Source organism: Tachypleus tridentatus, chromosome 12, assembly GCF_004210375.1.
Source record: "Tachypleus tridentatus isolate NWPU-2018 chromosome 12, ASM421037v1, whole genome shotgun sequence".
Lineage (NCBI taxonomy): Eukaryota > Metazoa > Arthropoda > Merostomata > Xiphosura > Limulidae > Tachypleus > Tachypleus tridentatus.
The window spans coordinates 4,750,071-4,765,387 of NC_134836.1; the positions used below are offsets into that span (position 1 = coordinate 4,750,071).

Consider the following 15,317-nt stretch of genomic DNA (forward strand, 5'->3'; position numbering starts at 1 on the left):
TAATATTTTATGTGTAAATTGTATTATACATAGGTAGCACTTATACTAATTTATTCTTTTTGGTAACGTATTTGTGATGCAAGAAATAAGTTGATTCATTTTATTGTCTTGTTATAAAGAAATACAGAACTAATAGTGATAAAGCCTTTATCAAAACAAATAATGAAACTAAAACAATAATTGTATAAGTTTTTCCAATGATTTTTGTCTTTTACCCAAGCTATAAATATTTAAGCTTGACTTTTCAAATGACTTAGGTTTCCATCTGTCACAAAGCTAAGAAAAAGTATCAGTATTCAATACTTTTTCTTTTACGTTTATTACTAACTTGATACATGCTCAGTCTGAACGAGAGCAATCGGAGAGATTGTATATATATTCTCGCCCTGTTGCGTTACTGGCATGGCCAGGTGGTTAGGATGCTTGACTCATAATCTGAGGGTCGCGGGATCGAATCCTCGTCACACCAAACATGTTCACCCTTTCGATCATGGGGACATTACGATCAATGCCCCAATACTCGTTGGTATTGCCAAAGAGTAGCCCAAGAGTTGGCGGTGGGTGGTGATGACTAGCTGCCTTCCCTTTAATTTCTCGTTGCTGAATTAGGAATACCTGGTGCAGGTAGCCCTCGTGTAGCTTTGTACGAAACTAGAAAAACAAACAAATGTTTCTGTGAATATTCAGTTACCACGGTAGAAGTCATTTGTCGGAAAAATATTAGATGAACATGAAAGAAGTACCCGTCTTGATAGCTGGGTAAACGTTGATATTACACACAGACATCTGTTGCTTGTTTCGTCCTTTCTCTAGTAACAAAAGTCTAGTTCCTTATTTCTGTCACGCTGATATGAAGGTACAAGCACAGTGTGTGCAGCAAGACAGTTTGTGAGGCCCTTGTCTTCCACACAGTTTGATTGGTACCTTATGTTTGTCGATGTTGTTGCAGATGTTTTTAGTATAAAAATTATTTAACCAATTCCAAAATAAGAGCCTTTATGGTAACAGTTTTGTCTGTCCTTGATGTGAATAAAATTTTCTCTTTACAAAGTATCTGGTTTTCTGTAATAAGCAACCTAACACTAAGCTGTTTTATTTTATTTTCTTTTTTGTACTTAGTTTCATACAGATGTCTGTTTTTGTTTAGTTGTTCATTCCAAAGGAATAATATTTTATTTTCTACACTAACAATGAGCAATGTATATGTAATATGCATACATATATTAATTTTCAAAAACACACGTGATTAAACAATCAATAATGACACCTTACATTAAATTAACTAACAAGTGTCCAATTGCACTGTACATAGTGTGATTATCTCGTTAATCCACCATCTTTTATTGTTATTTCTTTTGTTTTGAAAATGGTTGTCTTATCTATTAATTCTGTGACATTAATTTTTGCGTATTTTTTGTCACATCAACTGGTGGTGCACTTTCCACAGTAAATCGCACAATGTTGTACATAATGACATCTTCATACTTCACTTGCCCGAAAATCTTCCACGTTTCATTCCAGTTGTTGATTGTAAACTTAAATAAAAGTCTCGACGAATTTTTGGAAGTTGTTATTTGTTGCTTGTCTTTTTCATTTTGTTTTGTTAACATTCTTCATATTATCCACAGTTGATGAAGAATGTACAAGGACATTATTTTCGGAAGACTTGGATATGAAAATCATTTATATATCGCCCACCCACCATCTTTCTCCTCGCCTTTTGGCGTGATTTAAAATTCATTATCACCGGAATCTTAGTGTGAAGAGTCATTTCATATAGTTTCAAGGTGATGACCAAATACGGGTCTGTAATGGGACGGATGAACATTTGACCCTCGCTGGTTGTGCCAACTGCAAAGGATTGTGGTTGAAGTATTATGAGGTGGGTTGCATTCCATGGATCGCTGTGGGACTTGTGTATGGAGTATCATGTATGTCGAAACTCTCATGTATAACAATATATCTTAAAAAGGCAAGGGGCACATTCAATGTGAAATAATACATTTTGTCGAAAGACCAAAATTTTGTTCCAACAGCGTAAGTCTGAGAACAAACACAGGTACTGCTTGAGTCAGGTATTAAGATGGCAACATCTTTGGAATCGTGTCTTGATGTTTATTTTAAAAAAGTAAAATTACGTTCTTCCAAACATCATCATCTAGCAGGGCTTTTAAAGCAACAGTTGATACGTATTACACCGTACATCGAAAACGTGCATTGTCGGTCAGCAGCAGCTACCGTTGTGTAGAAAAGCCAAATGTTTGTCTATCTGTCACGCGCTATATCTCCTGAACGGTTAATCGTACAAGAAATATATATATCTGATACCTAAATCTTTATTTTGAAGAGTACATTAAAGGGTTATTTTATTCGCAATTCCTAAAATTTCATATCAGTATTGAGATCGGACTATCAGTCCTCATATATGCAGAACGATTAATCTCATCATGAAACCTATTAATAATAAAAATGCTTTTATTTTTAGGGAATTTTACGAAATCAACGCTATTTCCTTTGTCGGCTGATTGAAATAAATATCTCGAAGAGAAGGACATGAAAGAGAAACTGTTTACGTATATATATTGTCAATTGGTTTACTTGTATACATCATTTTATGTCGATATTATATACAGTAATGACTATATTGAACAGTTTAGAATCAATTGAATTGAATATCTCCCCGTTTTACACATTTAAAAGAAAGAGAAATTGTTAAAAGGTGCGCAGTGAAATTTTCGGTATTGAAATAACACATGGAATTATAAAAACATTGTTGTAAACGACTCTTTAGGTAGCCATACACTAAGGTCAAAGGTTGACTGCACATTTTATATTTGTTCATCTCTACATATAATACTGTTTGAAGTCAGTGATTTCTATGATCAAGATAAATAACTAAGTTACAAGACACTGTTGGACAAAGTTATATATTTAACTATCTATACATACATATACAAGTAAAGGCAAAACTTTTGAGAAAAGGCATTTACATCATCTCAACTATCTTGTTTGCATTTTTCTGAGGAATTGACATTAGCCATGTCTACTACATTTACATTATTCCTACTACCTTGTTTGCATTGTTTCTCAGGGATTCACATTAGCCATGTGTATAATATTTACATCATCCCTACTATCTTCCTTGCGTTGTTTCTGAGGGATTGACATTAGTCATGTCGACAACATTTACATCATTCGTACTATCTTGTTTGTATTGCTTCTGAAGGATTGACATTAGCCATGTCTACTACATTTACATCATCCCTAATATCTTGTTTGCAGTTTCTGAGGGATTGACATTAGCCATGTCTCCTATATTTACACAATCTCTACTATCTTGTTTGCATTATTTCTGAGGGATTGACATTGGCCATGTCTACTACATTTACATCATCTCTACTGTCTCGTTTGCATTGCTTCTGAAGGATTGACTGTAGCCATGTCTGCTACATTTACATCATCCCTACTATCTTGTTTGCATTGTTTCTGAGGGATTGACATTAGCCATGTCTCCTATATTTACATCATTCCTACTATCTTGTTTGCATTGTTTCTGGGGGATTGATATTAGTCAAGTCTATTATATTCACATCATCTCTACTGTCTCGTTTGCATTGTTTCTGAGGGATTGAGATTAGCCATGTCTACTACATTTACATCATCTCCACTATCTTGTTTCATTGTTTCTGAGGAATTGACATTAGCCATGTCTACTACATTTACATCATCTATACTATCTTGTTTGCATTGTTTCTAAGGGATTGACATTAGCCTTCTCTTCTATATTTACATCATCCCTACTATCTTGTTTGCATTGTTTCTGGGGGATTGAAATTAGCCATGTATCCTATATTTTCATCATCCCTACTATCTTGTTTCATTGTTGTTGAGGGATTGACATTAGCCATGTATCCTATATTTTCATCATCCCTACTATCTTGTTTCATTGTTGTTGAGGTATTGACATTAGCCATGTCTACTACATTTATATCATCCCTACTATCTTGTTTACATTGTTACTGAGGGATTAACATTAGCCATGTCTACTACATTTACATCATCCATACTATCTTGTTTGCATTGTTTCAGAGTGATTGACATTAGCCTTTTCTACTATATTTACATCATCCCTACTATCTTGTTTGCATTGTTTCTGAGGGATTGACTGTAGCCATGTCTGCTACATTTACATCATTCCTACTATCTAGTTTGCATTATTTTTTAGGAATTGACATTAGCCATGTCCACTACATTTACATTATCCCTACTATCTTGTTTGCATTGTTTCTGAGGGATTGACATTAGTCATGCCTACTACATTTGCATTATTCCTACTATCTTGTTTGCATTGTTTCTGAGGGATTGATATTAGCCATGTCTACTACATTTACATTATCCCTACTATCTTGTTTGCATTGTTTCTGAGGGAATGACATTAGCCATGTTTACTACATTTACTTCATTCCTACTATTTGTTTGCATTGTTTCTGAGGGATTGACATTAGCCATGTCTGCTACATTTACATCATTCCTACTATCTTGTTTGCATTGTTTCTGAGGGATTGACATTAGCCATGTCTCCTATATTTACATCATTCCTACTATCTTGTTTGCATTGTTTCTGAGGGATTGACATTAGCCATGTCTATTACATTTACATCATCCCTACTATCTTGTTTGCATTGTTTCTGAGGGATTGACTGTAGCCATGTCTGCTACATTTACATCATTCCTACTATCTAGTTTGCATTATTCCAACTATCTTGTTTCCATTGTTTCTGAGGGAGTGACATTAGCCATGTCTACTATATTTACATCACCTTTAATATCTTGTTTTCATTGTTTCTGGGGGATTGACATTACCCAAGTCTATTATATTTACATCATTTCTATTGTCTTGTTTGCATTGCTTCTGAAATATCGACATTAGCCATGTTTACTAGATTTACATCATTCCTACTATCTTGTTTGCATTGCTTCTGAAGGATTGACATTAGCCATGTCTACTACATTTAAATCATTCCTACTTTCGTGATTGCATTGTTTCTGAGGGTTTGACATTAGCCATGTCTACTACATTTACATCATCCATACTATCTTGTTTGCATTGTTTCTGAGGGATTGACATTAGCCATGTCTATTACATTTACATCATCCATACTATCTTGTTTGCAGTTTCTGAGGGATATACATTAGCCATTTCTACTATCTTGTTTGCATTGGTTCTGAGGGATTGACCTTACCATGTCTATTATATTTACATCATCCCTACTATCTTGTTTACATTGTTTTTAATGGATTGGCATTAGCCATGTCTACTTTATTTACATCATCTCTACTATCCTGTTTGCATTGTTTCTGAGTGATTGACATTAGTCATCTCTACTACATTTACATCATCTCTACCATCTTGTTTCCATTATTTCTGAGGGATTGACATTAGCCATGTCTCCTATATTTACATCATCCCTATTATTTTGTTTGCCTTGTTTCTAAGGGATTGACATTAGCCATGTCTACTACATTTACATCATCTCTACTATCTTGTTTGCATTGTTTCTAAATGATTGACATTAGTCATGTCTACTATATTTACATTATTCCTACTCTCTTATTTGCATTGTTTCTGAGGGATTGACATTAGCCATGTCTACTACATTTACATCATCTTTACCATCTTGTTCATTGTTTCTGAGAGATTGGCATTAACCATGTCTACTTTATTTACATCATCTCTACTATCTTGTTTGCATTGTTTCTGAGTGATTGACATTAGTCATGTCTACTATATTTACATCATTCCTGCTATCTTATTTGCATTTTTTCTGAGGAATTGACATTAGCTATGTCTAATATATTTAGTTGCTTTTTTGAAAATATTTGTTTACTTATTTTTCTTAAAGCAATGTTTTAATAGACATAGGAAGATTGTATTTACAGCAAGGGCTAAAGACAACGAGGTTCCAACAATAATTCTTGTTTCACCCTGTACTTAAGTTTTGGTTTAAAAGAACACAAATTTCTGTAAAAAAAAAAAAAAAAACTTCAGCGGGTATTGATAACACCGTTCACACTATAATTGTTTTATTTTTAATTACTACTAGTTATTTATAATACTTATAAAGACTGGTAATGTTTGAAACTATGTCACCTCAGTTTTTGTTTTGTGTCAGTTACGTGTTTAAACATCAAAGGCAATAATATTTACAACAATTATGACGAACTCGTAAAACAAAACATTCTAATCTTTATAAGTAAGAGCACAATAAAAGTATATTTGATTAATTATACCTATAATAGAGTTGATTTATATGTTCGCTCTAAGTAAGAAGCTTGCTCTGATTGTAAGCTAATATTAATTATAACCAGCAAAAGCGAAGATTACAAAAACAGCTCTATAGGTAGTTACTTCGCTTCTGTCTGCTTCAGAGCCTTTAAATCTCTCAGTTTACACACTTTTGGTTTAATTTTTTATATCAGAGATTTTTTGTGGTGAAAACTACAGAGCTCAATTAATAAGAATGTACTTATTGTATTCATTTTTTTAATCCCAAATAGCTCATTATTGAGATCTATGATGTTCTTTGTGGCTTAAATTTAAACAAAGCATATTTTGAAAAGTGTGTTAGCAATCAGGGTGTAGTGAGTTTTCAGTCTAGAACTTATACGTTGATAACACAGAAACTGAAGTAAATAAAGCAACAGTATTTGATGTTCAATGATTGTTTTTTATTATATTGTACTTCTGAGTACGTTAAGTGTTTAATTGGCATATCGAATAGATTATGTTAATTATAACAAAGGCTTGAATGTGGCTGGAAATTACTGATTAATTTTGCTGAAGCAAAGCTATATTCAAGATATAAATACCTGAATGCAATTTGTCATTCTCGTTTTGAAGGGCAAAGTCATCTTCCTGATGTATTAGATTATTCTGTTAAGAAACACCACGTGCAAGTAATTCAAGAGCTTTCACTTGACATTCATACTAACGTCTTGAGCAAGTTGGGTGTATGCTGTTATAACCTGATTCAGTATTTTAATGTTGACGCAAAATGATTTTTTTCAACAGATCTTATAAGGGTCGAGATACATTAATTTTATTATAATAAGCACAGACGTGAAAAAAAAAATACTAAAAATTTGTAGATGGAGTCATTTAGCTAGCATCTCCATACAATAAACTGTGAATCGACTTTGTATTGAGATATTTTTATATTCTAGAAAAAAATACATAGACTGAACATGATTTAACATGTTTTTATATTACTCTGTAATAAGGAAGGTGTGGTTTCATCGTTAATAAATACAGTATATGGATACATGATTGTTGTCTCCTCATGAAAACAAACATCCACACTGCTTTTTAGAAACAACATTTTTGTAACAATTTATGTATATTTCACGCAAATACTTGTCTACAACGCGCGACTGTAGGCTGTATGTAATTTAATAGAAAATTGTGTTCATTGATACATTACAAATAAATCTCTTAAACGTACCACGTGATATGTTGAACTATTATATTGAATTCAAAGATTTATTCCAGCCAGTAACAAATAAAAGTGATAATTTAGAAGTTAAACACGAACCACTCAGTCTAATGGTATAGAATGTCTATTCTTACGCTCAAAATGTGCCTTTGGACAATAAATCAAAGAGACAGTACAGTATAAGTAGAACCTATGTCCCCCGATGGGGCAGCAGTATGCTTACGGACTTATAACGCTAAAATCCAGGGTTCGATTATTTGCGGTGGATAAAGCAGAAAGCCCAACGGGGCTTTGTTCTACAACGAACAAACAAGAATTTACACATTATGAGATTCCTAATATTTCGCCCCTCAGTGACATAGCGGTATGCCTGCGGACTTACACCGCTAAAAACCGAGTTTCGATACCCATAGTGAACAGAGCACAGATAGCCCGTTGTGTAGCTTTGTGCTTAATTCTAAAGAAACAAACCTACTATCTTATTTTATAACAAAACTGGTTTTAGACGCATGTTGGCTTTTATAATTTTAACTGGATTAAATAAATTATCACATAAACGAAGGCAGTGCGGTCCTCTTTGTTTAAAAAGAATCAACACTTGAGCAGTTGCAAATACTTAGGCTGTGTTATCTGCTGTTAAAGTATAACACTTTGCAATTGTTCACGTTACAGAAAAGAAAAACGACAGATCACACATGCCACTGAATTTAATAAGCTGTGATTGGCCATTTCTCTAAAAGTTGAAAGAACGAAACTTCTTAGCCTATTTTGTTGAGAGAGAGAGAGAATGAAAGCCATTCTTAACCAGCGAAATTGATGCTCTGTGGTATTGTCAGTTACTTTTAAAACGTTGCTGCTGTATAGTGGTTAGAGTATTGTAGTTCAGTGTTAATATAGTATGAATAATACTTTTGAAAATTACATTTTTACCATTCCCATACTCTTCACTAAACAACAAATCGTTTGCATACAATATTATTTCTTTTTTGTCGTTGTTATTACTTACAGTCTATTTACCTTATGCATGTTTAAACAATACTGTTACATTAAGTATTGTTACGTTAATAATATTGACGATACAATTTGTTGTGATAAAAGTTTTGTCACACAGGATTACTCACAAAAGGCGTAATGAATTTCAAAAAGAAGACCCCAAAACTCAAGCGCTTATCAAATAGATGGCTGTTCTTCTTTAGGAGAATAAAGGGTGATTATTAGTGAGTGTGGTGTCATAATATATAGGTAAAGATGTGGACGTCTTGTAAACCGGTTTTAAATTTGTGTAATCGTAAACACAGTTGCTGTTATTTTTGAAAACGTGGGACGAAAAACAAAGTTACTGTAATTGTTGTCACGCTTGTATACACCGTTTCCGGAACGCCTGTTTTGATACTTGTGTTAAACGTGATCACATCGCTATACATAAAATAAAGCATCACAGAGACAATAAACTTACATTTAGGCCTATTTTGTAAAATCCTTATAGATAGTGCATAAGAGTTAATCGAATGCTTATAATTATTTTTACTTAAGATGCAGTTCTTAGAATTACTTAATAACAGTATATGTCTGGCGGACTTTCAGCTACTACAAATCACATTAGCTTTGTTTGAGGATTTTGTCAAGAAATCTTCAAGTTGTTCTTAATGTTCTGCTAAAATTCCGTATTTTTGGAAGACGTGTAAAGTCATGACAGCATCTTGAAGAAACTAACTTAACACCCTTCCAGAATGTATCTGTATTTTTAACATTAATAACTATTTGTTTATATTTCGGTAAAATTCTGTGAGACATGATTGTAATAAAAACAAGGTTCCGAAATGTAAGTCCATCTCATCAATGGTTTAAGTAAGAGCAATTAGAAAACATTAATCTGACGTTTCAAATGTCACATAGAAGTCTTTTCTAACATGACTTTTAATTTTTCATGGAGAAAATGCGATGAATGCTCATAAAAGCAAAAGATAAACCTGCTCACCGTACTTGTAGATACAAAGAGTAGTAAAATAAAACCATTTACGCTATTGAAACACCGACTTGTGAAACTAAACTTCAGAACCGTAACAGATACAGTAACTTAACTGTATGAGATAAAGAGAATATTCTGTTTCTTTTTCACTGGGGATAGTGGAGTAGTTAGTTACATATTCACCTCAATCAAACTCTCCTGTGTTGTTGTTTTCTCTCTTGCGTTACGTCGTCAGATATCATTTATATGTTACTTTGTTGCTGACTTGTAAGGAACGAAACTGTTTTATTTTATTTTTTCAGTGAAACTACGTGCCTAATGTTTTCCAATAAAATGGCCGATTTTGGTCAAAATATAATATGTAGTTCATTTTCTTCGCTGGCTATACGACAGATTTTTTTAAAGATATATATAAGAAAAGAGTAGTGTAGCTTTTATATTAATTGTATTTTTAACAGTGTAACTTCGCAGACATATAACACTATGAAAGTTGAGTAAAACATTAACTCCTTGCTTACTGTAGGAGCGTTTTTGGTACCTCTCCTATTTCTATTCTGTGAAACGTACTTTTATAAATATTTTTTTTTAATAATGAACCAACCATATAGGACATTTTATCAATAAAATGTACAAGATGTGAATCAAATGTAGACTTACTTATTTTATAGCCCCCCAGTGGCTCAGCGGTATGTCTGCGGGCTTACAACGCTAAAATACGGGTTTCGATACCCGTGGTGGGCAGAGCACAGATAGCCCATTGTGTAGCTTTGTGCTTAATTCAAAACAACAACAACTTATTTTATAAAATTCCCTATGTTTTGGAAATACAAAATGCCTGATCGCGAGAAGGTTGAACAATCTTGAAAGTTTGGAGAGCTAGAGAAAAATAATGTAAAATTTATTTTTAAAGCAGCACTTAATAATTTACGTTTGTTAGTATTTAGCATACATAGTTTTATAATTAAAATGAACGTCACTGTTCTGACTGCCCACTTCTCTTGGGACATCAATCTAAATGAAGTTAGACAATTTTTCACTAACATTTCCACAAGATCATAGAAGACTATGATTTGCAAGTGGCTTACAGATATCGACAAAGGAAAGCGGTAGCGAATGCAACGTCCCAGTTGATACCAGAGATGCTTCATTGAATTGAAATCCGTCGAGTGCCTAAACTGAAGTGATTTCCACGCTTTTACAAACTGATTTCAGACAGTGTGAGCGCGGCGAATTTTTACATCATCCGTCACGAAGAGCCCTTGCCGAAGATGTTGGTAACCGAACATTGTGGGTGGAACAGGGCCACACACGCAGATCGTTTTTATTGCATTACCGTCGAAATAAAAAAGAAAAAGTGCAGCGAGACCACGTGACATTTACTCGACTGAAATTGATCGACAAGTAGGTTACTTCTAGTCTTCTAAAATATAATCATCTGATGAGAACCGATCACGTCACAGTTTCTGGCTTTTGTTGTTCAGAGATTCACTTTAAAAACTAATGAGTTTGTGTTGTCCTTCTGACTAGAGATAAGCGGTTTTTACGCTGATTGCAAACTAAAAAATGTATGGAGAAGGGGTTTTGTTTATTTTGAAGTTCGCACAAAGCCACCTGAAGGCTATCTTCGCTAGCCGTCCCTAATGTAGCCGTGTGAAAATAGCTAGTCATCACCACCCACCACCAATTCTTGGGCTACGTTTTTACCAACGAAGATTGGGATTCACCGTCATATTATAACGCCCGCATGGTTGAAAGGACGAGCATGCTTGGTTTGATAGGGATTCGAACCCGCGACTCTCAGATTACGAACGGAGTGCCTTAACCACCTAGTCATGCCAGGCCTGAGGAAGGGGGCAAGAAAAGCCATAATAATTCAGCCAATTAATTAGTTTGTATGGTATAGTTAATCACAAATAAAATAAATTCTTCCAAGGTGCGTTCCACAAAAATTATGACGCTGTGTGTTAAAAAGAATTGAAAAAACAGTTTTGTTGTTTAGTCTGTCAATCGTTATTAACGGAACATTCCTGTAGTGACACCACAGTTTGGCGAAGATTTGAAACTATCTTACACCAGACAATATTTGAAGTTGTACAACATAAATTAAAGCCGTTATTGTAAAATGTATTAACAAGATCGAGTTTAAACTTACTTTAAAATAAACTGCCATTATAGTGGCAATTAAAAGAATAGTGTTGTGTTAGGGCGGTTGTTCAAATATATAATGGTATAATATTGTATGTTTTATATCCTCACTTTTCATGCCATGAAAGTGCTTAAAGTATATAGTTTAACCTATTTTAGTATTATTATTGTATATGAATTTAATTTGAAAAGCGACATCAGTGTCTTTCCTCCTTTTAGAAGATGGTCAAATGAAATTTTCCAGTATATTGATCGTCAATACCCAATATATTTGAGAAGACAGAAAACCCCTTAACATCTATAATTCCCTTTTAATTATCGTAGAGTATAACTTACAACTTGTACTTTACTCGTCAAATATCAAGGTGGACATGTAGTGTAGTGACATTTTAAAATCGAAAACAATATGGATATTTTACTCGTAACTTGCTATTATAATATCAGTGTTAACTCGTCAAACAATAACCGTATTTGTAAATTACACAGCCCTATGGGATAGGTACCTGTTTGGAATGAAATATATAAAAATTGTAATGTGATGTGATTTCATCAGTGAAGTTATTAAATGTTTAACAACTTAACGCGTTAATAGTAATCTGAGTTCCACCTCACTAACTAGAGTTAAAATAAACATGTTTCATTGCTCTAATTTTAAAAATAAACCTCATTTTGTTTTAAACTACGTTCCAGGTATTGATTCGATGCACTCTGTGGTTGTGGGTATCCAATAGGAGTGTTGAATAAATACTAGTATTTGAGTTGACAAAATAGCCAATAAACTGTTGATCAGGCACCCTTTGTCTTGTCTACTTCATATAGTTCTTTTGTATCTATGCGCAAAATTCTGGATCAAACAGAATCGCTCTATGAAATCATTACTAGCAGTACAAGACCTAAACGTTTGTATATTACTCAGTATTTTTTGTAAAAAATTGCAGGTAATTGAATTTCGGTGGTTGATATATATCATATTGAAAAGAATTTTAAAACGAACATACTCCGTAAACAAATAATGCAGTAATAGTATGAATCTCTAAGAATTGGAGTTAGTTGTACGTATAAACTAAATCAGAAAACAACAGTGAGTAGGAAATTTTCATTAAAAACGCAAAATAGCATCGATATAAAAATACATATAACCCTAAAACATATGGTGGAAATGGTGCGTATTTTCTTCAGCGAGCTAAATAGAACCCGATTTTCTATTGTTATTTTTATCAACATTTAGATCTGTAAGACGATGAAACGTTAATACCATAACTGCCATCAAATACTGGGTGACTATTATACATCTTGAGGCTTTTTTACATATCCAACTTTTATTTGTTTTATGTCGTTCGTTACGTCGTGCTAAATCGCTTATAAAATCACAAGGGAAATTATTTTAATTAAAGCTCGTGCCTCTAACGTAATAATTTATTCCGTTCGTTTGAAGTTCTGTCTGTGAAGTCCTTTAACACATCAGAACCTTACAAAATTTAATTATTCATTATATAATTATTACAAACAAGATAAAATATTTAGTTATCCCCAATCAGGCTGATAACAAAAATGGATCTGTTTGTCTCCAGGGTCAAGTGAAATTCAGAGTACTGGCCCTTTCATAAGATTGTTTACTCCACTAAAATCAACAGGTTCGAAGCTATTCTTCAAAGTGATATGATGTAGAATTTGTATACATTAAATGCATTGTGTATTAGTGATATTTTTCATGTAAATAAAAATATACATACTGATTAGGTGTATTTACTATTGACCAAAAAGTTATATATTCAACCAATCTTAACTTGTATTATGTTCATCACCTTATTTATATTTGTGATTTTTCCTCTGGTACGTTTTATTGCCTGTCGAAGCGGTTACGTCACCTGATTAAAAAAACAAACAAACAAGTCTCATAGCTTCGCACGAGGTGCTGTAGGACGCCCCCTATAATACATTGTTACCCGATTTCTTTGGAACAGAGAAGTATTTCAGAAGCTTTTAAAAGGAAAAGATATCCCAAGAAATAACCAAATACTCCCGGGTTTCAAGTTACATTGATCTGTAACTCTGACACGCCACTCCCTGAAACCAGTAAATATCGAAACTACAATTACGTCAAGTTGCTTGCTACGAAGTGTGGCTCCTCCCCTATATCATGTTTCTTAAATGTTTGTTGGTATCAAGAAACCAGTGTTTTAAATCCGCTCGTCCCTAATTTTGTGCCTGACAAGGACGGGCAGCTAGAGAATATTTCGCACCTATTCTTTAGTATATAATTTTGGAAAGTATATTTTTTTAATGTGAAAAATGTCTGCCTTATACCTTTACTGGTTTATGGCGTTACTATGTTTCTAAGGTAGTTGCTTCTCAAGCAGATTTAATTAGTTCTCTCGTGTATGTAATTTCTGGAAATTTTTCATGTAAAAAATCTCTGCCTTGTATGTTTTAACGAATTTCTCAGACAATAAATATGTTTAGCAGAAATATTAAACTGAAAAGTAACTAACAACTATTCATTTTTATACAGAATAAAAATATATACCTAAATATAAATGATTTTGAATACATGTGAAGAAACGAAATTGGGAGTTGTTGTTTGGTAATTACAAATTGTTTTCTTGTTCCTTTAGGTCTTCCTCTTGATTCCACAAAGATACAACATGGTCAAAAACAAACTGTATGCTGGTAATTAGGAGTTATCCAAAGTAGAGCTAGGTACAGCAACGCTCAGTGTGACATTAAGCAATCACGTGTTTGTTGATATATTTAAAATACGAGATGCACACATCTGTAGACCTTACCCACAGTGTATGTTAGGTCGGTTTCATAAAGACTGGAATATGCTCGTGAAATTTCATGAAACTTTTGATATTCCACATTGATGGTTAACTTATTGATGATATTTGAAAAAAAAACTAAAAGCTTGAAATTAATTTTATCTATGAAAAACGAAAACTAATGTTCTTAAATTAGAATTAATTAATCATGTGACAGTGAAGTTGACTTTTACTTGAAACGTTATTTTAGTCTTATGAATTAATATATTGAATATGTAAAAACTCTATGTAATATGATTATTGTACAGTATTATTATTAATGAATAAAAAGTTCCAAAGTACAAAGTTTCACCGTAGCAAATTTATTTCTATATATAAAGACATGGAATACTCACACGTAGGTATGGAATTTAAGTAAATCACAAAATAAGTCTAGTGGTTAATATAAATATAGTGCCAACAATTTGTCGCTCTTAATCCGAAAGAATATCCAGTTTTTATTTGTCTCAGATAAGAAACTCAAAATATCCTTCAGAAACTATTTCTCCCCCTTCTCCAGTAAGTTCTTCGAGAGAGTGTGGTGGTTATACATGCAAATTACGTCAGGCAAGTATGTTCGTAAAATAGAAGTGTGTGAGAGTAAATAATGCTGTGAGTTATGGGAATTTAACATATATTAAGTTCTGTAAAATTAGTGCGTGAAATAGACTGTGTTTACTTAATCATGTACGGTCTACTTCATTCAGTTACATTGGAAACTTGACACCATAACGAAAATAAAATCGAAGAGCGCAACAAATATTTACGTGTTAGGACTGTGAAAAAATAAAGTAAATTCACACTGATTCCCTGTTCCACCGTTACTGTATTGCTCCAACATCAAAGGTCGTAATGAGGTTATGCTACCTGGTAGTACATTCTGTATGCTGGTCGTGGGGCCTGTCTCTT

General features: G+C 33.3%; 1 long non-coding RNA gene across 1 annotated transcript in view; it reads left to right on the forward strand.

Annotated features, from left to right (window-relative positions):
• Nucleotides 1-14,714, forward strand: part of LOC143233120 (uncharacterized) — a 44,956-nt gene extending 30,242 nt beyond the window's left edge. Inside the window, exon 2 of the long non-coding RNA XR_013017992.1 lies at nucleotides 14,223-14,714. This is a non-coding gene — a long non-coding RNA (uncharacterized LOC143233120). The remainder of the gene's footprint in view (nucleotides 1-14,222) is intronic.
• Nucleotides 14,715-15,317: the final 603 nt, after the last annotated feature.